The sequence below is a fragment of the Colletes latitarsis genome, chromosome 8, assembly GCF_051014445.1.
Source record: "Colletes latitarsis isolate SP2378_abdomen chromosome 8, iyColLati1, whole genome shotgun sequence".
NCBI lineage: Eukaryota > Metazoa > Arthropoda > Insecta > Hymenoptera > Colletidae > Colletes > Colletes latitarsis.
The window spans coordinates 21,122,038-21,149,314 of record NC_135141.1 but is presented as its reverse complement, the minus strand read 5'-3'; the positions used below and the strand labels follow the sequence as shown (position 1 = coordinate 21,149,314).

The 27,277-nt window shown below is 36.3% G+C and overlaps 1 protein-coding gene across 5 annotated transcripts in view; it reads left to right on the top strand.

Annotated features, from left to right (window-relative positions):
* LOC143344622 (uncharacterized) overlaps positions 1-27,277 on the top strand; it is a 132,098-nt gene that overhangs the window by 59,422 nt on the left and 45,399 nt on the right. The window contains exon 1 of one of the 5 annotated variants that reach the window (XM_076770840.1): positions 26,983-27,230. The exons of the other annotated variants lie outside the window; for them this stretch is intronic. The gene's annotated coding sequence lies outside the window, so the exon portion shown is untranslated. Of the gene's footprint in view, positions 1-26,982; positions 27,231-27,277 lie in introns of those variants that run through there. 5 annotated transcript variants of the gene reach the window in all.

The following is a 27,277-nucleotide window of genomic DNA, read 5'->3' as shown; positions in this document are numbered from 1 at the left end:
TCGAATGAATCACACGTTACTGTATCTGAACGCTCTAGATCCTGTGTAAAATGATATGTAATAAAGTGTACAATGGTAATCATCGATGTTTATGGAAAATAGAACTCGTTGGAATTAGTATGTCATGGAATCGCAAGGGATACAAGGCGAGTTCGACGCAAAAACGAATGAAAATCGAGTGGAATATGTCGTAAGGCAAATGGTGCACGATAGAAATGTGCAAAATTCTAATTTAGAGTTAAGTACTGATTACATAACCTAATACTTGGTGTCCCATTCTCGGTTGTGCTATGATTAGTGGGACGCCCTCTATATTTGTTATCGGACCTGGCCAGAGTAGGTTGAACACGGATCGAAATCGGCCTCATCTCAGCCTAAAAGTAGAAGAAACGGAAATAAGTTTCACTCGTAGCTGAGAGTAGGCTGCTGGTAGACATATTTAAAATATTTCAATCCATCATCTTCTACCCCCCACCTGACGCTCTTCAATCTATTTGAAAATGTAGGTTGAAACGGTAAAACTGACAAGGAATCATCGCGCAATTTACAATCAACGATTTTCATAAATTTCTTACCGATATTAATATTGTACATGCTACTTAATTGTAACATTCGCGTAGTCAATTATGAACATAAACGTTTCAGTCGTTCAGTCATTCATTTACGGCCATCTTTGTTACGAAGGTAATAAGCATTTCAAATCAAAAAAATGTTCAATTAAGAACAACTTTATATACAAGGCCAAAAAGAACTAAATGAAAATATAATAATGTCTTGTCGATAAATATTTGTAATTGCAGAATTAATATACAGAATGTTCGACCACCCCTGGGAAAAATTTTAATGGGAGATTCTAGAGGCCAAAATAAGACAAAAATCAAGAATATCAATTTCTTGACTGAGCCCTCGTTAAAAAGTTATTAACAATTAAATTCAAAAATTTCAAATCGTTCTGGAAAAATTATTTTCGGTTGCGGGGGTCAATTATAATCATTTTTGGTCATTATACATACCTTCGAAATCCTACGCACTTTCGAGAAAAAAATTCTTTACCGAAAATCTAGTTAGATGCCTTTTTCAACGAAAAATAAAATTTCAAATCGTTTTAGAAAAATTATTTTCGGTTGCGGGGGTCAATTATAATCATTTTTGGTGAATACACATACCTCCGAAATCCTACTCACTTCCGAGAAAAAAAATCGAGTAGATATTGAAATTATTCGACGAAAAAAAAATTTTTCAAATCGTTCTAAAAAAATTATTTTCAGTTCCGGGGGTCAATTATAATCATTGTTGGTCATCACACATACCCTCGAAATCTTGCGCATTTTCGAGAAAAAAATTCAGTACTAGTGAAACTTCAAACGTTGATAACCTTTCAACGAAGCCTCCATCAACAAATTGGTATTCTTGATTTTCGTCTTATTTTGGCCTCTAAAATCCCCCATAAAAATTTTTCCCGGGTGTGGCCGAACACTCTGTATATTAAGAAATTAAAGAACCGTCCAGAAATGAATGAAACGGTGAATAAATAATTCGTAAATGTCTGATGGCGAGTAACGGATGAAAATAAAAATTCCAGTTATAGAAATAAACTTTACCAAAGGGACGGATGCAAATTCCATCGAATAAGTATCAAAAGTACGGAACTCGTGGAATTATCGGTTATTTATTAATCGAATAAAATTCTGTTAAACTTTGATCGGTACGGCCTTTGGTCTATCTAGTCCCCAGTCGAAGATTTCTTCTCCCCTAAGTTCGAACTAGCGCCGAGACGAATAGCGAAGTCGATGCCTCGTGTCGTTTCGTATGGGCGCGTGCGCATGTGCACGTCATTTGTACCTTTCCAGAGGCGAAACTCGTAGGTGGTGACCGAGGACGCGGAGATGACAGGGGTCCGCCGATTACGTAACATCGAAGATGCCAAGCAAACCAGAAGGAAGAGGAACACGGGCTTCCTGCTCGGCTCGAATGGTCGTTGGCATCCGAGAGGTGATAGAACGATCCTCGAACGAAAAGATTGCTTTCTAAACCTTTCGCTACGATCGTGTAAGTTTTTACGCGTAAACGCAATCGAGTGGGGTCGTTCGAAAATTTCGTATCGTTTCCAACGAACGTTTTGACGATAGTTTTTTTTTTTACTGGTCGTAGAATTAATCCCGGGACACCCAGTACGTACGAGTGCTTCAATCGAAGATAATTCTTGACCATGCGTTTGCGTATCGCAGGGAATCGTCCCTGAAAGATAGAAATAGTAGGAGCAGCCCGACGAAGCAGAATCGTTCTTTGATAAAAGATTATCTCTTTATTGCGACATCGTAATTTTTCCTCTTTCATGGCGTCTACCGTCCGTTCCTTCCGTGTGTTCAGATTATCTTTGATAAGTCGCCGTACCGTTCGTCATCGATGTCCATAAAGGTCTAACCTGTTACACGACGCGACGTGGTATTAAATCGGCATTCAGGGCCTAATTTAGCGAGAATAATGCGAGGTACGTGATCTTCGACTTTCATCGATCAAAATCATTTCGAATGCGATTTACGTATCTCGTTTCGTTACCGCTCGATAGACAATGACAAAAATGTTGCTTCATAGGAACTGATTAAATAAATATGTATGTATAGACAATATTTGAATGTTAAACACAACGAATTTAATTATTCTTTAACACGTTCACTGCTGGATCAAAACCGTATAATATTCTGCAAAAGTAAAATTTTGATTTTAGACCATTCTAAGCTACATACCCTATTTCACTACTTATTTTTGTAACCTTGTTAGAATTCACAAATTCTATCCAAATTTATTTCCTTCAACGTCTTAGCTCGAGAATGAATTCTTCTAGTATCATAGTAGTAAATCCTGTCAAGCATATATGTATAGGTGACGTGGCAGTCAAAGTGTTAAGTGTACATAGTTTAATATAAATGATTGCAATAATTACGATGCCAATCATGTGGCTCGAACAAAAAGCCACGGGAATCCCCGCACGATCTTCAACCTTATTATAGGTGGCGCCACTTTGGCCGCGAAATTATGAACGGCTCAACAGAAAAATACGAATATTTAAGAAATATTAGATTTCGTAGAAAATTCTTGCATTTGTTTATTGAATTATAACGAAGCAATGTGTGGACTTGCAAGGGTTCAAAATAAATAATTTTATCCAGATATCCTTTACTTTCTCGCGTTAACGCGTCGACCGACATGGTGGTCACGGGTGACCGGCGCTTCAAAAGAGAATATTAGAATAAAAGTTTGGTAATATTTGTGCTAGCAGTTAAAGGGTAGAAATATCAAAAAGACCGAGTACCAAATAACAATCTTTTATTTGGAGATAGGGAACATTTTGTTAAGATGTTACAAAAAAAATATTCGAAAAGGAAACATTGCTAGTCCTCGCCTAGTGGAATTCGTATATTTTGCAAATGAGTGTCTACTTTCTCAGGATGTATGTTCACACCTTCCGTAGCTGAAGGGTTAGACTCGTGAAGGAAAGCAAAGTGGATGTTCACTTCCGTAGACTGCGCGTTTAACCCTTTTGTAGTTTAGTCCAATTCGTGGATAAAGCAGAGAAACAAACTATTCAGTTAGTACAGCGTATAAGCAAAGCCAGGATGCGCCAAAGTACACATTTATCCTGTAATTACTTTTGAATCAAACGGGTATACACTTTAATCGGTCTATTTTAACGAAATAATTGCATTGTTATTAATGTTTTGGTTGCCTTTTTATCGCGATCACAATAGGTAATCTTTATTCTCCATAATCTGATTTTTAATTACACTAATTTTGTCATTTTTATCGGTAATTTATATATAGATTAGTATTTTAGCATAACAACATATTTACCATGAAATATTCATATTAACTTAAGTACTGAAGTACGCAAAACATGAATGATAGTTTATTATTCATAATTAATCGTGGTATATATTAATAGACTGTATTTCAGATTAGACAATAATGTACAATACGCAGACCAATCAGATGCACTTTGCTCGCTTCTTGCGTACGAAGATCAGAGTAATGGAATACCTGGTTTCAGAGTAAGACTTGAAGAGTTGAGTTTCATCTTGGATTTCATGTCTGGGTTATAAGTTACATACGCTTATTGTGATACTGGACCGACCAGTTTCGAATAAGGTTTAATTGCAACGAGTAAAACATCTATATAAGTCGTACACTCTAAATAACAAATCATTTTTAAAAAGTTACCGAAGGTTGCAAAATTAAAAAGAATATACATTTATGGGTTATTAGAAAATATAATACCCAGCAGTTTACATAATTTACGTTTTAAAGTGTACAGCTAAGCGCTTTTAACAATGATTCATAGCATATAAAAATGGTCATAATTAGAAAAATTGTTAATAACAGGCATTGTTTTTATGAACATGTTTCCCAAGCTAAGTGCTTCGTATTGTATACAGGTCACCTCGCTTAAATAGATTCCGTGAATCTGAAGAAAAGAAATCACTTACTATTATTAGCGTCCAAGACATCGAAAAGACAAGATAGTTTAGTAAATTTTTAAGTACGAGGGTCGTTTAACAAGTCCTTAGAAAAAGATAGAAAAACAAACTATTTTAGGTAGATTTTTTTTTATTTTTCAACATAATCTCCTTTTAGCTCTATACACTTTTCCAAGTGTATCTCCAACATTTTTAAGCCATCTAAAAAGTAAGATTTCGGTCCTCAAAATAGGCATCTGTTTGCCATTTTTTTAAGTTTGGAAATAAAAAAGAGTCACTGAGGGCCAAATACGGTGGATGTTGTAATAATTCGACCTTTAATTCCATGATTTTGGCCATCGAAACTGCACAAGTGTGCATCAGTGCTTTGTCTTGATACAAGAGGAAGTTTCTTGCTTCAATCGACAATAAAGATGAAACCATGTGGTGGATATAACTGAGACTTGGACAACTGTCTAGTGAGTCACGATGCTTACTAAAAACAAATCATTTTCGATGCTACGAGCGCCAGGTCTTGGATTTTCTAAGGACTTATCGAACGACCCTCGTGGTATACTTCTTGCACTATTAGGTTTAGGGTATAAATACTTAGTTGTTATAGAGAATTGCATCGAATCGTGTAATCAAACTTATACAGTTTCATTTTAACACTTTGACGGCCGCTGTCACGTATACGTGACTTTACGACTAACAGACGTTGGCCACTGTCACGTTTGCGTGATCTACTGTATCAGTCACCATTTCATTATACATTAACACTAGGTTTACGGTACGCGTCAATTTGACTCATTCAGATTCTAAACTTAACGTTATAGGACTCATAAATATTATTTGTTAGCAATTTATGTTGAATTGAATTGATGTAATGATATGGATGTATACTCTAATTAAAAAAAAAAACTGCATTTTAATGCAACTGTCAACGTAGCGAATTATAATAAAAATATGCGCAACGAGTGTCCGTAAACCTAGTGTTAAACTTATTACGTTTGTTGAGGTTAGATTTATAATTCCTTATAATAATATTCCTAGCATCTTCGTGTATCTCACTTTAGTCTGCAATATCAATGGTGACGGACAACGATCTTCGCGCGATACGTGCGGCCATTAAAGTATTAAAAAAGGATGCAATCATATTTTTTAGACACACGAAAACAAAATTATTTCCGTTTCATTTTATCTTACATTGTTTTATATCTTTAACCGTTTTACGAATATAGCTCTTCTCGATAGCGTGGTACAGCCTGTATACCCTGGGAAAAGTTTTAATGGGGGATTCTAAAGGTCAAAATAAGACGAAAATCAAGAATACCAATTTGTTGATGAAGGCTTCGTTAAAAAGTTATTAACGTTTAAAGTTCCGACCGTTCTGAATTTTTTTCTCGAAAATGCGCAAGATTTCGGGGGTATGTCTATTCACCAAAAATGATTGTAATTGACCCCTGTAATTAAATATAATTTTTTTAGAATGATTTGAAAATTTTTTTTTCCGTTGAAAAATTTCACACATTCTCGAATTTTTTTCTAGAAAGTGGATAGAATTTCGAGGTTATGTCTAATGACGAAAAATGATTGTAATTGATCCCCGCAACCGAAAATAATTTTTCTAGAACGATTTGAAATTTTTTTTTTCCATCGAAAAATTTAGGCACCTGATTGGATTTTCGGTAAGGAATTTTTTTCTCGAAAGTGTGTAGGATTTCGGGGGTATGGGTAATGACCAAAAATGATTGTAATTAACCCCTGTAACTAAATATAATTTTTTTAGTATGATTTGAAATGTTTTAATTTCGTCTAAAAATTTCAGTATCTACTCGAATTTTTTTCTCGAAAATGGGTAGGATTTCAGGGATATGTGTATTCACCAAAAATGATTGTAATTGACCCCCGCAACCGAAAATAATTTTTCCAGAACGATTTGAAATGTTTGAATTTAATTGTTAATAACATTTTAACGAAGCCTCCATCAACAAATTGGTATTCTTAATTTTCAAACACCCTGTATAGTTATAATTGTTACTAATGTATATATTTTACGTAATTATTTTTGTTACGCAATCACGTAATTTTTACGTGATAATTTACGTAATCTTTATTTTCTGTGATTAATAATTTTTTACTTAAATTTTTGATCCGATTATTATTGGAATAGCGTAGAGGAATATCATAGTCGTTCGATCGTACCGATAAATGGCAATAAAAAAAGAATTGTACACAAATAAACAAGGCATCCAGTTTACCTTGAACAACATATCCTAAATGAATTTTGCAATTCAGCGAAAGCTGTGAAAGCTTCCAAATTTTTTGAATTTCCGGTGTATCGTTGCGTTTGTCGTAGAAAGACAGACACGTTCGCCGGGCGTGTATTATTCGTGGAAACGAACCGTTCGTCGAACGCCGGTCTGTCTGCGGCTCAGATTTTACGATTCGTCGTAAACGCGCGGTCTAATTTCCGCGTAGTCGTGCGTGTGTTGTAGTTTGTTGATACCACCGGTCGTTGAAAGAAAACGGGACACGGGAAAGGAGCAGGAAAAAGAATGAAACGGAGCGGAGGGAAACGCCCGTTCGAAACGCACCGTAAACCGACTCGGGTTTCGTTTTAAGTCGCCGTGGGTGGCGGTTGCCTGGATAGGAACCTGTACAGTCTTCTGTTTAATGATGATCTATTTTGGTCGATGGCATTCGAACTCTCGCCCCGTGCTTCGTCAGTCAACAGGAAGCAATAGAATTTAATTTTCTACGGAACACGTTTCCTCTTCCAGTGGCATGGCAGCCGACTTCGATTAAAAATAAGGCACTCGTGCGTGGAAAGTTGAACAACGAATTCCGCGTTTCCTCGATTACTCGCTGGAGAGGCAACGACTCCACCATTAACACGTTCACTGGCAGATCAAAACCGTATAATATTCTGCAAAAGTAAAATTTTTATCTTAAACTATTGTAAGCTAAAATTTGTTTCAGTACTTATTTTCGTGACCTTGTTAAAATTTACAAATTTTATTCACATTTATTTCCCTCAACGTCTTAACTTGAGAATTAATTTTTCTAGTATCATAATGCTAAATCCTGTCACCCACATACGGGTGACATGGCAGTCAAAGTGTTAAGGAGTCAACGTGAAAACTTACGGTGTGAAAAATTTTTAAATTATATCTACCAAATTTAACCCCTTCGTGGACGATCTTAGTTTTTCCCCTGTAAATATGCAGTCAAAGTAACTTCAATACAATTGTTTCTCAGGCAAACAATATATCTACTGCATTAATTAATTAAGAGCTAATTAGTAAATCCTGTCACACGCCTCGTGACGGAAACCTAACCCCGCTGAATAAACTAAGAATAAAATTATTTGTTTTGCAATGCAAAAATTTAAAATTCCAAAATGCTTTACGATCTAATTCATCGTAGTAGTTAATTGATTGTGAATTCGAAAAAAGAAAAGATATGTATTGATTTTCATAAAAAATTGTTGAAAGTATTGCTTTATTTGTGTTCTATAGTTCTCAATTAATTATAAATTAAAAAACACTCGTGATTAAGTTTACCATCTATTTTATTGTTTCGAAAACATAATTATTTTCAACCCTGTTACGTTAATTTGAACAAAGTTGAACGGTGCTTCTTGTGCAGCTATGTCGTCAAATTATTTATTAGATATCTGATCGAACAACCAATGAACAAAATTGTATAAATATACGGGGTGATGGGCTAGAAGTAATTGCCCCCCTTATGCCAGACCACGAATGTGTAATTCGATAAATTCTGGAATTGTTAAACTGGACAATAACTCACACTCGTGAATCAAGCTTAGAATGTAATCGCCATTATTACTCTGTGCCCATTTATGGCTCCGGCATAAAGTTAGAAATACAAAAAGACGATGGACAGTTCAAAATAGATCTTTACTTCGGAAAGTGAAAGTTTTCGCATTCATGGTTCTGGCGTAAGGGGGACGATATGATATACTACTTTTCTCTTCTGACACCTTCCTGAACCATACCAACATGTTTCTGGAGCACAGTTTGAGACCCACTGATTTATTGCATTTAAACATGCTTACGTGTTTCGTTGCTATCGTTTCACCATCTTTACCTCAGATACCCACCATCGTAGCTGTTTTTCTGAAAACAGAATCGCGTTAATACCTGTTATTTCTCATAGCAATTTCAATTTTAGCAATTATTACATTCAAATCGCGCGCGACATCTACCAGCGCACTACTAGCGCCACAAATTTGTGAAGTGACCGCGTGCGTCAATTAATTCGGTCTCAGTTACCGAACGAACGCCAAGAGAACGGTACGTACGTAAAGCGAGTCTGCACGCCAGATCTGTGCCCGGAAATTAAATAAGTCTTAAGGAGTCATTATAGTCGTTATTTTGTCTATGTTGACGGTAACCTCAAATCGTTGTAACGAATTTAAAATACGTAGGAAGTTTTACGTGTAACCAGTGACCACCATAGCAGTCAACATGTTAATACGTTCAGTTGAATAAGTATTTAAAAGAAAATTTCTAATAGATCTCGATCATAAATGGAGTTCGATTTTGTCTATGAAGAGTTACTGTGTCGATGTTAAACGCGTAAAACGAGTCGACGATATTCTACGATTTTCTAATCGTTTAATAAATCCCTCCTTGACCTTAAAGTCGCCACGTAAAACTTAGAATCATTTCTCAACCTTGAAGACGATCGATTGGTTAACAGGTCAGCTATGTAAAATATCAACGCTTTATATGCAACAATAAAATCACTGCACCGCAGTGGAGAACGCAATAAATCAGTGTAATGATTGAATCTATTGTGCGGTTGATAAGACTGGTCACACTGTTTAATTGTCAAACGTAAATTTGATCGTAGATACGCAACAATTGAATAAAGTTTTATTAAAAAGGTTCTGTACGATCTAACGCCATAAAAGACGAATTCAGTCGCGGCAATATTTTTCTAAATTTAGATTACTAGTATTTATATTTTGAATTAAAAGATTTGTTTAATTATCTTTGTTGCGTTTATTGAAACGAAAACAAAATTATTATCAAGATTTCAAAAAACTTTATAATCTAATACTTGCATTAAAGTAGCAATCAGTTTGTTGGAGATGTTTCTCATTCCCATGTTGGCAAACATGCACGTGTTGGAAATATTTCTCTTTTCCTCGTTGGCAAACGTGCACACCATTTTTTCTTTGAGTATAACAGTTGAAGAGTAGTACCATGTGTGCAATGATTCGTGCAATGTTAAAATAAAACCTAAAAAATATATGCGTCGTTTTATTGCGTAATCCTATAACCTCCATTACATAGTTTGAAAAAACAAACATATTCTAATAATTCATAGTTTATTGTAGAAAAACAATTTGAATAATTGTCTAGCTTTGCAAAAACAATAATTTATTTTGCCTGTGTCGTTGGATATGCCAGAAATGTTTGTTTCAGAATCGTTTTACATATTACCAGTAAACATACATAGTAAGAGGAGCGCGTCGAGTGTAAATTAAAACGCTTTGAAACGTTTATTTTGTTTAACATTCTGCTGTTTCAAAACGAATATTAATTGCTTTGTGTTGACGGTGACGCTTTCTAGTATTATGCAAAATGCATTTCGTTTGATCGAATGTTTTCGTGACCTATTAACGATAAAATATTTTCAGGTTATGTATTTCTTCGTGACCGTTGCGAATTCCTTTATCCAATGCTTCGGTCATTTCGTCCATGTACCATACAATAATAAATATTTAATACGACACCCAACAGCTAATTTAATTTATTGAATAATTTGGAACAACGTAACATAAATAAAAGAGTTATATATTACATATTTTATTCAGAAAATCTAATGAACGATTAACAATTGTATACAGGGTGTTCGGCCACCCCTGGGAAAAATTTTAATGGGGGAGTCTAGAGGCCAAAATAAGACGAAAATCAAGAATACCAATTTCTTGATGGAAGCTTCGTTAAATAGTTATTAACAATTAAATTCAAAAGTTTCAAGTCGTTTTGGAAAAATTATTTTCGGTTGCGTGGGTCAATTACAATCATTTTTCGTCATTAGACATAACCTCGAAATTCTACCCACTTTCTAAAAAAAAATTCGAGAATGTGTGAAATTTTTCGACGGAAAAAAAAATTTTCAAATCATTCTAAAAAAATTATATTTAATTACAGGGGTCAAATACAAGCATTTTTGGTCATTACACACACCCCCGAAATCCTACGCACTTTCGAGAAAAAAATTCCTTACCGAAAATATAATTTGGTGTCTAAAACTTCGACGAAAAAAGAATTTCAAATCGTTCTGGAAAAATTATTTTCGTTTACGGGGGTCAATTACAATCATTTTTCGTCATTAGACATAACCTCGAAATTCTACCCACTTTCTAGAAAAAAATTCGAGAATGTGTGAAATTTTTCGACGGAAAAAAAAATTTTCAAATCATTCTAAAAAAATTATATTTAATTACAGGGGTCAATTACAATCATTTTTGGTGAATAAACATACCCCCGAAATTCTGCGCATTTTCGAGAAAAAAATTCGTAACGGGCGAAACTTTAAACGTTAATAACTTTTTAACGAAGCCTCCATCAACAAAATAGTATTCTTGATTTTCGTCTTATTTTGGCCTCTAGAATCTCCCATTAAAATTTTTCCCAGGTGGCCGAACACCCTGTGTATTATTTTCGTGCATATTATACGGCAAATAATCAATTTAGGAAAATAATTGCACATTTTGAAAACGCTTAAAGATTTTGTACGTATAATTTTTGTTAGGACTTTTATGTACGCTGAAAACACTTTTCCTCGCCTTTGGACCGTAAATGCACAAAAAATATTTCGAGGATCTTGTCATTTTCCAAACTTATGCAATATTTATAGTAATACTCAATTAGCGTACTGTAACGATATCTAATCGATTCGTGTTGATACATTTTACTTTACATAATGTTAAAATCGCCGTTTATACGGAACTACAGTGAAAACTCGATAAGTGTCCTCAAGAGCTGTTCCGTAAATGATACATTTTTATCCCCGCCACTAAGGGGATCCCCCTCGAACCAGTGAGACGAAGTGTAACCTTAGACGTAGTGGCTTTCTTTAAAAATCTTTATTGCCTGTCAGTATGACCACAGATGAAAGTTTCTTATTTTCTATTTTTTGTTAATAAAAATTCAACTATCATGTGGGGGAGATTTTTCTGATTAAAATGAGACTAAACACGATATAAGTCGGTCAATATTTGGTAGCATAATATTGAATTAAATATCACCGATTAGAAACTAATTAGTATTTACAAGTGATATAAACTGAGATCTTGTTCTGACTAATCACACTGGCATTTAGTGTCAGGGGCTAAATTAATTTTGAAAACCAATCTAATATGGTTGGAACGAAGCTTGTTAGTGAGACTAATGTACACTGTAGTCGTGGAATGGAAACGTTAAGAAACGAAAGATAACAGGAATTTCGCAGGTGTTCGATAGATCGATAAACGTTCGATAGGGAACGCACGATTTCTGGGTATAGAAAGCGAAAAACCCCACTTGTCTCCGCGTTCCACATACGCGCGTGGCAACGATTCTGGTAATTGAATTTCGCTGCACACGACGAATTCACGGGACGTGTGCCCTCCTCCTGTGGCAATTTTTAATACGCGGAATTCGACTTCGGTTGACGTGAAAGTTCAACGTGGGCCCGGCACGTTCGCGGTTCGACGACCTCGATCAAAGGAAACCGACCTGCGTGGGCTTGTCTCTCGCCGTTGTGTGTTTGTACGCGTTTATTTAACGAGCATGGACAATTCTAGCGCGACGAAAACGTTCGATTCGGTCCCCTTCGCCCAAGCAGCCATTGCCAGAATTCGTGTCAAGATGTTGTCTGGTCGGGAACGAGTTCGACCCCGCGGTGAAAGCAGCGTTAGTCATTATTCGAATATTTAGATACCCGAATAATTTATACGCGTAAAAGTCTCACGCGGATAAAAATAAATCCAACTTAGAAAAATTAGAAATTATACGTGCCCACCGATACAAAATTAAGTTTTTACATTCTCCCGTTACACATTCACGAAAGTATTATAACTCCTTTTCTCTTTTTTTGTTTCAGGTAAGTCACGAACACTTAACATTGACGAATCCACAGCTAATTTCGAAAGAAAAATTTCTCATCGCAGGTATTTATCATCACTCGCTAACAAAAACGGTACGGTTAGGTTATCCTACAAATATGCAGCTTTTTGTTGATACGATTCAACTTAACAACTTCCATTAACGATCATTCAAATATAATCGACTTCACTTCTTCTCTTGTTTCTTTTTGTTCTTCGACAAAAGGACAGTATAGAGGGTGTTCGACCACCTCTGGGAAAAATTTTAATGGGAGATTCTAGAGGCCAAAATAAGACGAAAATGAAGAATACCAATTTGTTGATTGAGGCTTCGTTAAAAAGTTATTAACGTTTAAAGTTCGAAGCACGCAGCTGTTCGCAGATCGCCGTTCCACAGGCGGAACTTTAAACGTTAATAACTTTTTAACGAAGCCTCAATCAACAAATTTATATTCTTGATTTTCGTCTTATTTTGGCCTCTAGAATCTCTCATTAAAATTTTTCCTTGGGGTAGCCACACGCCCTGTATAACTTCGTATTCAAGTATCTTACTGATTGCATTATAAATTGCTTAGGTTACGAGGAACTTTTGTTTTTTATTTCGTTCATTTGATTCGCCCAGGTTAAGAATGGGTGACCATCTGCTATGTATCGGGTGGTGCAAGTAGCAATACAATCATCCTGAAAAAGTGAAATGAAAGTGTGAGATAAAATTTCGTCGTATTACTTTATTTTCGAAGAAATTGGTTTCGAAAATTTTCCATTGCTCGTCATTTGTACTTGTATCGAGTATTTGTTTATAAACTGTAATAAGATCTATTGAACCTAATTTTAGTAGATCACTCGCGTATTCTGGATATTTTCAGAAGCTATTTTCTGAAAAATGAGGACTCGCGCAAAGGAAAATTTATTCCAGTTTCACTTTTGTTTCTTCGCGACGAATCGCATCTATTGAAATTGTGAAGTACGAGACACCCTGTATGTTTGTTCATTATGCACATACCTTCATCATGGAACATAAAAAGTTGATCGAATTTGTTTTTATTTAACATATTTCTCATACTCATTTTACTCACTCCATTTGGGATTTAATTACATTTACATTGTAATTTGCATGATATTATGACATTGCAATATCGATTAGAACTTATTCACCGTGAAATTAAAAATGGAGTCTCCCGACGATCCCCTCTGTCTTTTGGAATTTTACATTAGAGTTTTTTTTTTTTTTTTTTTTTTTTTGCGTTTCTACGTTGGAGCTCAATCTTATACAGGGTGTTCGACCACCCCTGAGAAAAATTTTAATGGGAGATTCTAGAGGCTAAAATAAAACGAAAATCAAGAATACCAATTTGTTGATGGAGGCTTCGTTAAATAGTTATTAATAATTAAATTCAAAAGTTTCAAATCGTTTTGGAAAAATTATTTTCGGTTGCGGGGATCAATTACAATCATTTTTTGTCATTACACATACCCCAGAAATCCTACGCATTTTCGAGAAAAAAATTCCTTACCGAAAATCTAATTAGGCGACTGTCAAGAAAAAAAAAATTTCAAATCGTTCTGGAAAAATTATTTTCGGTTGCAGAAGTCAATTATAATCATTTTTTGTCATCACACATACCCCCAAAATCCTGCCCACTTTCTAGAAAAAAATTCGAGAATGTGTGAAATTTTTCGACAGAAAAAAAAAATTTCAAATCGTTTTGGAAAAATTATTTTCGATTGCGGGGGTCAATTACAATCATTTTTGGTGAATAGACATACCCCCGAAATCTTACGCATTTTCGAGATAAAAATTCAGTACAGGCGGAACTTTTAACGTTAATAACTTTTCAACGAAGCCTCCATCAACAAATTGGTATTCTTGATTTTCGTCTTATTTTGGCTCTAGAATCTCCCATTAAAATTTTTCCCAGGGTTGGCCGAACACCCTGTATACTTTATAATTAGCTATATTTTTAATATAATTTTATAATTTTATATAAATTTTCAAATTCGTTTAATTCATACAACATATGTATTAGACCTCAGGCAACAACTCATGTATTTGGCATAATTATAAATCTTCTTCTACCATTAATCATCTCCACCCACACATTCCTTAAACGTATTTTCTAGGACATAACGATTATACAATTTATCTATCTCTATTTTCTCAAGGACTTTTAACTACAAGAATCTATTCGGTCAATCATTTTGAAATATAGATTTGAAATGTATGAGATTTTGAATAGTTATAAATAAAAGAAATACAAGTTATAGTGGATAGTTCAGATGACAGTAATTTGGTCCTTTTGCCTTGAATTTCTTTGTTAAAATTTTTCATGCTGAAACTCGTATTTCCATGCGATTTTTGCAACGACCTATACGTCGTTACGCATGAACTGTGCGAATTCTCGTCGGCGCTTTCGTTCCGCCTTCCTCGGATCGTTACTTTCCGCCAATTTTTCGCGCTCTCCGCGAAGCTATGAAAACCGAGTGAGTCTGGTTTTGGAAAGTTACACCCACCCTCGCATTGTGCACCTGCGAGAGAGCGCCCCGTGTTCGCGGAGAACCATAGCTTGGATAATCGTGGTGAAATCGTCGAAAGGACGGAGAAGGGAGCCCTAGAAAAAGGCGCTGTCTCGGTGTGAACCGCGCCGAGAGGCTGCACACGATGCACACGCAGCCAATGGCGTAACATCGTCTCGTGGAATATCAACAAATAGTCGCGAAAATTTTTTCAATGAGAGGCTTCGTGGTGATTTTTATTGATTTCTAAAAAGAAGTAGTCTTCGTATATTTTATGTGATAAAGAGGGTGTACGGTCAACCGTGGGAAAAATTTTAATGGAAGATTTTGAAAGCCAAAATAAGACGAAAATCAAGAATATCAATTTCTTGATTGAGCCTCCGTTAAAAAGTTATTAAGAAAATTAAATTAAAAAATTTTAGATTGTTCTGGAAAAATTATTTTTGGTTGCAGAGGTCAATTATAATCATTTTTGGTGAATAGACATAACCTCGAAATCCTACGCACTTTCGAGAAAAAAAATCGAGTAGGTGGATAAATTTGTCGACAAAATTAAAAAATTTTAAATCGTTCTGGAAAAATTATTTTTGGTTGCAGAAGTCAATTACAGTCATTTTTGGTGAATAGACATACCCTCGAAATCCTACGCACTTTCGAGAAAAAAATTCCTAAACGAAAATATAATGTATGGCCAAAAAAAAAATGTACCCCTGATATTTAATTCGAATCTTTAAAACGTCATAACTTCTGAATGGATTGGACGATTTTAATGTTTAAAAAGGCAAACGACGCGTATTTTAGTGTAGAATATGTAGAAATTCCAAAAATATTCAAAAAGTTGATCCTTGACCCCGCAAAATGAGAAAAACCCCATAAAAATGGTTCAATTTTCAAACAACCATAACTCTCGCAATAGTGAATATATTTCAATGAAACTTTTTTCTGAAGTAGAGCTCATGAGTGCCTACAAAAAAGTATTAGACAACTTTTCTATAGGTCGCCAAACAAAAGTACTAAAAATCAAAAACGAATTTTTAAGAAAAATCGACAGGGGGTAACTGCTGAAATTTTTCGGCGAAATTAAAATATTTCAAATCGTTCTAAAAAAATTATTTTCAGTTGCAGGGGTTAATTACAATCATTTTTGGTCAATAGACATATCCCCAAAATCTTATTCACTTTCAAGAAAAAAATTCGAGAAGGTGTGAAATTTTTCGACAAAATTAAAAAATTTTAAATTCGTTCTGGAAAAATTATTTTCGGTTGCGAGAGTCAATTACAATAATTTTCGGTGAATACACATGCCCCCAAAATCCTACGTACTTTCGAGAAAAAAATTCTTTAACGAAAATATGTTTGGCCAGAAATGTTTCCCCGAAATTGCCGTTCTACGGGTGAAACTGTAAACGTTAATAACTTTTTAACGAAGGCTCAATCAACAAATTGGTATTCTTGATTTTTATCTTATTTTAACCTCTAGAATATCCCATTAAATTTTTTCCCAGGGATGGCCGAACACCCTGTATACTAAAATATATAGTTTTCATTATGAGCAGTATACTTCAGTATAAGTATTTAAATAATAAAATAATGGAATTGAAACAATATGCAATTTCGTAGAAGTTTACAAGTTTCATGCAATTTTATAAAATAAAGCTTTTGTTTAAATTTGTTCAAATATACGTAAAATGTAAATCAGACTTATCTTTGAGGATGTCAGATACCATACCGTCAATGATTCAGTCAAACTGTCTGACTATTATCTGGCAGTAAACAGTTTAGTTTCTAATGTACACATTTTATTATGTGTATATATTTACAAGTACGTCTAGGTTAAATTTATAACGGTGCGTTGGGTGTAACTCATGTTTGCTGTGCAAGTATGTCTTTGATTTTTAATCTTATTTGTTTAGTTCGTTAATCCCTTTAACTAATACTCTGCGCAGTTCTGGCGCAACAAAAATGTATTATTAATTTAGTGATCGTACATTTTTATAGGCAAAATTAGTACATATATCAATTTTATTATTTAGCAATAACATTGGCTATTTAATACAAATTTTCTTTTGTATCCTCCTGGGGTTGTGTGATATCTATCCTTTTAAGAGACATTCACACCTTCCTCGACTCTTAAAAGAAATTTACTTTAAAAAATAAACGTCTGAAATAGTCTGATAAAATCGCTCGGTGAAATACAAGGTGTTCAGCCACCCTTGGGAAAAATTTTAATGGAGGATTCTGGAGGCCAAAATAAGACGAAAATCAAGAATATCAATTTCTTGACTGAGGCTTTGTTAAAATGTTATTAACAATTAAATTAAAAAATTTCAAATCGTTCTGGAAAAATTATTTTCGATTGCGGGGGGGTCAATTCAATCATTTTTGGTGAATACACATACCTCCGAAATCCTACCCACTTTCGAGAAAAAAAATCGAGAAGGTGTGAAATTTTTCGACGGGGAAAAAAAATTTCAAATTGTTTTGGAAAAATTATTTTCGGTTGTGGAGGTAATTACAATCATTTTTGGTCATGACACATACCCCCGAAATCCTACGCATTTTCGAGAAAAAAATTCCTTACCGAAAATCAAATTAGGTGACTGACAAAAAGAAAAAATTTCAAATCGTTCTGGAAAAATTATTTTCGGTTGCAGGGGTCAATCACAATCATTTTTGGTTATCACACATACCTCCGAAATCCTACTCACTTTCGAGAAAAAAAATCGAGGTGTGAAATTTTTCGACGGAAAAAAAAAATTTCAAATTGTTTTGGAAAAATTATTTTCGGTTGTGGAGGTAATTACAATCATTTTTGGTCATGACACATACCCCTGAAATCCTACGCATTTTCGAGAAAAAAATTCCTTACCGAAAATCAAATTAGGTGACTGACAGAAAAAAAAAATTTCAAATCGTTCTGGAAAAATTATTTTCGGTTGTAGGGGTCAATTACACTCATTTTTGGTTATCACACATACCCCCGAAATCCTACGCATTTTCGAGAAAAAAATTCGAGGTGTGACATTTTTCGACGGGGGAAAAAAATTTAAAATCGTTTTGGTTCGAAAAAATTATTTTCGATTGCGGGGGTCAATTACAATCATTTTTTGTGAATAGACATACCCCCAAAATCTTGCGCATTTTCGAGAAAAAAATTCAGTACAAGCGGAACTTTAAACGTTAATAACTTTTTAACGAAGCCTCCATCAACAAATTGGTATTCTTGATTTTCGTCTTATTCTGGCCTCTAGAATCCCCCATTAGAATTTTTCCCTGGGTTGGTTGAGCACCCTGTATATTGGTTTGCAGTTACGAAAGCTCAAACGAAACACTCCTCTTCTGTATTGACGTCACGCAGCGGCGGTGAATCCCGCCGGTTGGCTGAATGACTGGAAATCATGTTTCACGTTGTTGGCCTATCCATACAGGTGTCGAGTCTTAACTTTAGTTACATTCACCGGAGAGATTCCAGCTGTTACACATTTACGTTTTAATTGCGGCTCTCCTAGTTTCCCGTGTTTCAAGCAGCGGATAGTTTCGCGGCGTTTCGAAATAAAGTTTGCGCCTTGTAACGGCGCGAAAAAATTTCCCCCGACGGTGTAATTAAATTCTGCGTTTGAAGTGTTGTGTTGTTACGCCAGTCGTTGTAATTACGCTACGATACTATCGTCTCGAGTGGTAGATTTTTTTTTTCCATCTCCGCTACACAATTATCAGAAACTTCAACGAGATAACTATATAATAATTTTTAAACAACGATCGTTTTTCCGATTTGTGGATATCAATTGTAATTTATATTTATTTCTGTTTATTTATTCTTGTTCATGTTACAAGTATTAATATAATAATTTTCCACGCAGGACGTAACGACGAAGCCCAAAGTAAATTAATAACAGAAAATAATAATATTGAAAACGACATAAATCATTTTACATATTGCCTTTAATCGCGTCGTTAACTATGGCTACTTTCTATATGTATGGTGCATGCACACTGCAAAAACAACAGGGAAGACATTGACATATTTTCTTGTCCTTTCACTCGTTTGCATTTTCTTCGTTTTTCGTTTCCTGAGAAAGGAAGTAAAGATCAATGAGTAATATACCCACGCAGATTAACAAAATCGAAGTCGTATGTTAGACGTTAAAAGATTTGAAATTACATATCGTAGGTTTCAGAAATTGTTGGTACAAGAATACACGTTGTAGTTGCTTCGAACATATTGCTTTTTATTATTACATTATTATACATTTTGTTGAAATTTCGTTTACATTGTTACTATTAATTATTTCTCGGTATCTTTCAAATATCACTGTTTTTTAACAACACTCGTGCACACAACTGGTGCAGAAAAGAAGGAAGAGAGGAATGCATAAACCGAACAATAGTTTCTGGTGCAAAGAGTTAATGTTTCATACAATGTGTAAAGGGGGAGTTTCTTCTCGCGTCTTTTGAAATAGCTACACCTGCGATTGTTCCGTGTGGAGGTTACGCCAGTGGGTTCCCGCTCCTCTCCCCTCCATGCACACACCTCTCTGTGCACGAGTCTTCTTTCTTCCCTCGCATTTTTCTCCCCATCTCTTCGAGAGAGAGAGAACGTTGTCATTTCTCGCTTCTCTTTCCTTCTAGCCCCCTCTTCTTCTTCCTCTTCTACCTCTTGGTCCGTCTACGTTCAAGAAGGAACCCTTCTTCAGCGCCAGTAAGAACTCTCGAAGCTCAAAGGCTCATGCCCGTGGTGTGTGCAATATATTTTTGCGCATAGGGTTTTCTCTCGACACTCTTCTTCTCCCACACGTCTGCGGCGTCCCTTCTAGGTTTGCACGAGCGAGCGTACAATTTTCAATTTTATTACACGCTTTTGTCTCTTCGCTGTCTCTAATTCGTGTTAACTTTGTTAATTTCATTCGTAAGATTTATTAATCAGCCAGTACGAAATTAAAAAGTTTCGTGTGCTAGGGAATTACTAAGAATGTAACGATTTTTTGTACGAAGTAAAGATATAGTGGATTTAAACAAACGTTTCATCGCGTGATGGCTAGAGACATTTACGTTTACATCGTTGAGGTTGTCTTTAATTCGTATTAACTTTGCTAATTTCATTCGTAAGATTTGTTAATCACCCGATACGAAAGTAAAAAGTTTCGTGTGCTAGGGAATTACTAAGGCTGTAACGATTTTTCGTGCGAAGTAAAGATATAGTGGATGTAAACAAACGGTTCGTTACGCGATGGCTAGAGACATTTACGTTTGCATCGTTGAGGTTGTCTCTAACTCGTATTAACTTTGTTAATTTCATTCGTAAGATTTGTTAATCAGCCAATAGGAAAGTAAAAAGTTTCGTGCTAGGGAATTACTAAGAATATAACGATTCTTTGTACGAAGTAAAGATATAGTGGATTTAAACAAACGTTTCGTCGCGTGATGGCTAGAGACATTTATGTTCACATTGTTAAGGTTGTCTCTAATTCATATTAACTTTGCTAATTTCATTTTTAAGGTTTATTAATCAGCCAATACGAAATTAAAAAGTTTCGTGCTAGGGAATTACTAAGAATGTAACGATTCTTCGTACGAAGTAAAGATATAGTGGATTTAAACAAACGTTTCATCGCGTGATGGCTAGAGACATTTACGTTCACATCGTTGAGGTTGTCTCTAATTCGTATTAACTTTGTTAATTTCATTCGTAAGATTTGTTAATCAGCCAATAGGAAAGTAAAAAGTTTCGTGCTAGGGAATTACTAAGAATGTAACGATTCTTCGTGCGAAGTAAAGATATAGTGGATGTAAACAAAGGATTCGTTACGCGATGGGGATTCTGATTGGTTTGCTGTGACGGTGTCATGGCTAGAGACATTTACGTTCGCATCGTTAAGGTTAACTTATTGTTAGGAAGAATGTTTGTTAATCAGCCAATACGAAATTAAAAAGTTTCGTATGCTAGGGAATTACTAAGAATGTAACGATTCTTCGTGCCAAGTAAAGATATAGTGGATGTAAACAAAGGATTCGTTACGCGATGGGGATTCTGATTGGTTTGCTGTGACGGTGTCATGGCTAGAGACATTTACGTTCGCATCGTTAAGGTTAGCTTATTGTTAGGAAGAATGTTTGTTAATCAGCCAATACGAAATTAAAAAGTTTCGTATGCTAGGGAATTACTAAGAATGTAACGATTCTTCGTGCCAAGTAAAGATATAGTGGATGTAAACAAACAGTTCGTTACGCGATGGCTAGAGACATTTACGTTTGCATCGTTGAGGTTGTCTCTAATTCGTATTAATTTTGTTAATTTCATTCGTAAGATTTGTTAATCAGCCAATACGAAATTAAAAAGTTTCGTGTGCTAGGGAATTACTAAGAATGTAACAATTCTTCGTACGAAATAAAGATACAGTGGATGTAAACAAAGGGTTCGTTACGCGATGGGGATTCTGATTGGTTTGCTGTGACGGTGTCATGGCTAGAGACATTTACGTTCGCATCGTTGAGGTTAGCTTATTGTTAGGAAGAATGTAGTAATTCTGCTTTCTTCTGTTGCCAGTAGGTGACTGGTGTAGCCTGTCGATGCGTATAGGTTATATGACGAGTGAAATAGTGAGACCATGTATACAAAAATAGAATAAATAATCGTACATCGTGTATTACACATTATTATTATATAATATCGACAAACAAATTAAATAACAGAATATTATTACAAAATCAAACTTCTATGTACATTTTATGTATATACAATTCTCATGAGACAGTTATATAAAATTTGATAGTTATCTAACAATAAAAGCAAGCGAGACGTGTTGTCGACAGAATGCAACAGTTCTACGTATTGGTGGGGATAACTTTGCAATAAGTTCTTACGTAAAAATCGTGACAACTTCCCAGGAAATAATATATATGCACGGTCGTGTCTGTGCAAAATGCCCGTCGCGACGTACGCGAAAATAAGAAATGTCTCAGCCTCGAAGCCATTTAGCTTCCAAATTGCAATAAACACAGTCTTTCTCTCTGTTCTTGTTCGTCTCTTTTTCTCGCGTGGTTAACGCGTATCGGGCACGATTCGACGACACGACTTGGCTTTCTCCGCGTCGTAAGGAAGCACGAACAACAAACGTCGCAGGAGGAATATAGGCGCGGTGGAGTTGTAATACCGACTACCGTTATTTCTTATTCTTCTCGCTCCTTTCTCTCCTCTACTCTGCCCTCTGCCTAACGATCTCCTTTATGACCTGCTCGACGCCTTTGGCGTCGAACGTTTCTGCAACGTTCGACCGTCTCCCTTGTCTTCGATCCATACGTTGGAGAGAATAGGACGCGCTAGGAATTCCCAGTCGTCCTTTTTTTGCCCACCGCCAGGTATGCTCTTCGAAACTCCCGATTGCTGACGAAAATCCAAGCAGGCCTCGTATTCCGACTAGCAAAAATATCAACGAAACACCGATGCATTAGTTTCGACGAACATGCGCGTGCGTGAATTACACATTAATACCTTATGCAGTACGGTGTTCAACAATATGGGGTTACGTTGTAACACTGCTTATAAATTTAACATATAATGTTGTTATCTGCACTAATGTCATTTGAACCGTTTATAGAGGTAAGCAGACGTTACAATATTATATTTGATGATATAAAGACACATACTGATAAAATGGGAAGTAAAACTGTACAAAAAATATGGTGTACAAATATTTTTCAAAATAGAACTTATCTTATCTTTATTATGTGTACAGTATTCAGTTATTACTGTGATCAAAATTTTTAGTAAGTATACTATACGTAAATTGTTTATTAAAATTAAAATTACTTTATCGTATACGTGGCACATTGATTTTATTGTTTCTTTGAATTTTTATTCGGTTCAATTTGATCTTAAAACTAATGTTACGATATCGAAAATAAATTGTTCGTCAATGTCCGCCATTGTAGTTCTTTGGATCTTCGTTTAGTTTTGATAACTACTGCAAGAAATAAGCTCCCTGCCACTTGTCATTGGCGCGCGCATAATCCCTCGTGTCTCTGTTTGAAATATCTTAATCCGACGTGGCACGAGTCTCCCGCGAACGCAGAGGCGGTCGTTTGGCTGATTCAGTAACGTCGTAAGAATCGAAGATCGGTATTGGACGGAACAGAAGTTGGCACAGCGTCAGCCGCCTGGACGCATCGCCGCCGCGCGCTGTACGTGCAAATGTCTCCTTCAACCTTTCATTCTCGTCCGGGCTGCGTATCTGCATTAAAATAACGGCACCTCGGCTACGACACAGACGGCAGTCGCCTAACGTGACTCTACGGCTTCGACCTCGAACCCACGCGGCCTCGCAGTCGACGGTCTGCCTTCTCTCCCGCTAGTATTAGAATAGGAGAGCGGATAACGCATGAATTATTGCAGCGATTGCATTCGTATCGATCCTCGTTCGTCTCGTCCTCTTTACCTTCCCCTTCCCATACCCCGTCCACCGTGCTCCTCTGTTGAACTTCCGATGACCGAAAGCCGATGGTGAAAAAGATTCCGTGTGCGTCCGTTTCCTCGCGTCCCTTTGCTCTCCTCGCGTGCTTAGTGTGCCAAGGAACTTTCTACGGGCGCCGGAGACGTTCTGCGAACGATAATAATAGCCCACCGTGTGCATTGTAATAACCGATGTTGATAACCTTCGCTATGGAACGGAGCGTGAATAACAGAGGCGTGCTATCGCCGTTGCTGACATTGCCAGGCGAGGTTTTGAACCTGAGACTACGTCTGTACCGGGTGACACTCAAATATCTTCACCTTTTGTAAGAAAGTTTTCGAGTTTCGTGGAAACGCATTGCTAGAACTATTTCGAAAGATTCCTCATTTATTAGACCACGTATGTATACAGAATGTTCGGCCAACCATGGGAAAAATTTTAATGGGAGACTGTAGAGGTCAAAATAAAACGAAAATCAAGAATAACAACTTCTTGATTGAGGCTCCGTTAAAAAGTTAGTAACGTTTAAAGTTCCGCCCGTACTGAATTTTTTTCTCGAAAATGCGCAAGATTTCGGGGGTATGTCTATTCACCAAAAATGATTGCAACTGACCCCCGCAATCGGAAATAATTTTTCCAGAACGATTTGAAATTTTTGAATTTTGTCGAAAAATTTGTCCACCTTTCTGAATTTTTTTCTCGGAAGTGTGAAGGATTTCGAAGGAATATGTATTCACCGAAAGTGATTGGAATTGACCCCCGCAATCGAAAATAATTTTTCCAGAACGATATGAAATTTTTTTTTTTTCGTCGAAGAATCTAGACAACTAATTAGATTTTCGGTAAGGAATTTTTTTCTCGGAAATGCGTAGGATTTCGGGGGTATGTGTAATGACCAAAAATGCTTGTAAATGACCCCTGTAATTAAATATAATTTTTCCAAAACGATTTGAAATTTTTTTTTTCTGTCGAAAAATTTCACACCTTCTCGAATTTTTTTCTCGAAAATGCGTAGGATGTCGGGGGTATGTGTAATGACCAAAAATGCTTGTAATTGACCCTTGTAATTAAATATAATTTTTTCAGAATGATTTGAAAATTTCTTTTTCCGTCGAAAAATTTCACACCTTCTCGAATTTTTTTCTAGAAAGTGGGTAGGATTTCGGAGGTATGTCTATTCACCAAAAATGATTGTAATTGGCCCCTTTAACCGAAAATAATTTTTCCAGAACGATTTGGAATTTTTGAGTTTAATTGTTAATAACTTTTTAACGAAGCCTCCATCGACAAATTGGTATTCTTGATTTTCGTCTTATTTTGGCATCTAGAATCCCTCGTTAAAATTTTTCCCAGGGATGGCCGAACACCCTGTATGTTACTCAGACATAACAAATAATATTAAATGGAGTAATTGGTAATTAAATAAATAAAACAGAGTATATGTTTCGTACACGTATATTTTGATTGTGATTATTTACTCGACTAAAAGATTTGAGAAATGCTGCCATAGACGAAGTCTCTCCCTGAATCTAATATTCCAACATGGCTGCTGCCTATGGATCAGCTAGCTAGACAAACGCGATTCCGTTCGACTATGCATAAAAAAAAAGAAACTAAAACACATTAAAATATCAGTTGTCAAAACCTGAAAAAACAAAAATTGGTGTTCGAAGTTAAATAATTCGTTCGCTGAACGATTGGTGTAACCAGTCGAACCATCCAAACCTAATATTGGAAAATGGCTGCCGTCTACAATAATATATCATGCTCCGCGCAGCTCGGGAGCAATTATTCAACCGTGTTTTCGTTACATTAATGCAGGAAGTAAGCATTCGTAGCGTCGTAGCAAGAAGGTTTAATTTATTATCGCCGGGGAAGCACATTTCAGGAACAAAGTCATGTGCATGTTATATGTTCTAAGGCCGATGTTGATTTTACTTGTAAACTGCAAGTTGCGCTGTTTCTTATCTTAACTAGACGTGTCCATTGAGTAATGGTGGTGCGACTGCATTTTATTGTTGGGAAAATTACTTCACGATAACATATTTTCAAGATAGTCACATGTTTTATACCGAATAGGTATATTTATTATATTCGTTTTATTTATTGAGGTTAGCTTATGAAAGCGTTTTGTGATTAATAGGTGTTTAAATGTTTTAATTCTTTTTATATTTGTAAATACAAAATCCATTATTAAACTTCTTAATACATTCTTTTTATATCGAATAAATATTTACATTCATTCGTTAAATTATAAAAAGGTTTCATATTTACCGGGTGTTTGTAGTTTAATATTTTACATTCAAAGTTAGAATCCATTATTAGGATTATTATTCTATTACCTTTTCTAATAAGTAATTTGCAATACCTGATGTATTATTACTAACTACTTCAGTACATATTATTCTTCAACACTTTTAATTCCGTTCTTCAAGGAAATGTAAAAGCGAATCGATTTTTTGATAGGTTTACAGTAAAATATCCCGTTAAATAAAACGTCTGTCAGTTAATTGGTACGTTTCACACGAGCGAGAAAATAATTTTGCACCGAAATGCTACAGTCGTATGTACGTATATAATTATTTCCCTGTACATCGAAGGCACGATTGGAATAAGCTTTTCTCTTTTTCAAAACTGATCCGTCTGTACCGTATATCCAATAATGTTTTCGTCAACGCACAATTAAAGACTACCATAAAATACCGTCCACAGATCATCACGGTTAGATAACGCAGCTACCGCTATTTATCTAATCGTACGTTAAAATAATTCCGTTACTACCGTCAAACGTCACGCCGTATCGGCTCGAGTAAAAACAATCGAAAGATAGCTAGCAAACAACGGTCGCGCAATTTCGTTCCAGTCTTCTCGCATCCGCTGGCCTTTCGGTTCTGTCCCCTCTTCTGTTTCGTCTGCTCGCGGGCTTCTCCGTCCTTCTTCTTCTGCTGCTTCTTCTTTTTTTTTTTTTTCCTGCACCTGGATCACGTTGCATTGTTCGCTCGGGCAGCGGATATACAGAAGCGAAATGGCGGGAGGAGAGAACCCCGAAAGAGAGAAGATCCAGAAGAAAAGGAACAAGAAGGAGGAAGCCGTTGGACGAAGAAAAAGGAAGAGTGGGGGTAGGGTAGCCGCGTAAAGAGGGAGGTAGGGGGAGAGTAAGGACAAAGACAGACAGGAAAGAGAGAAAAAGCAGAAAGAGCACCGTGGGGGGAACTAGAGAGGTAGGTGTTTTTCTTCCAAAGGGGACTTTGCACGCTCGTCTTGGCAGTGGCACGACGACGCCGTGTAGGAATCGGCCCGCGCACGCTTCGAGAGAGGGGGACAAACGAGTTGTCAGTACCCCGAGAGAGTTGGGGTCGCGGTGGAGGGAAAAAGCGTGGAGTGGTAAGCCGGGTAGGGGGAGCGGAACGGAGCGGGTAGACGAGGCCAGGGTAGGGGGGGAGTCTCGGACACGACACGAGGAAGGATAGAATCGAGTCGTGCCGCGGTGGAGTTCCCGGCAGGAGGAGAAGGGCGTCAGCTGCGTAGAGGTAGCCTGTGGCGGGGTTAGGGGGCGAGGGAAGCGGTTGGAACGAGGAGAGCTGAGTCATAGCGCTGTTGCCACGTCCTCGCCGGCCTCGTTGAGGCGTCCCCAACGTTGCTGCTTGCGACGTTTGCGGCTTGTGTCAGTGTCGTCTGCCTAGAATGGTACTGTTCCAAAGAGATTTTTCGTACCTTTTACATACAGCTAGTCG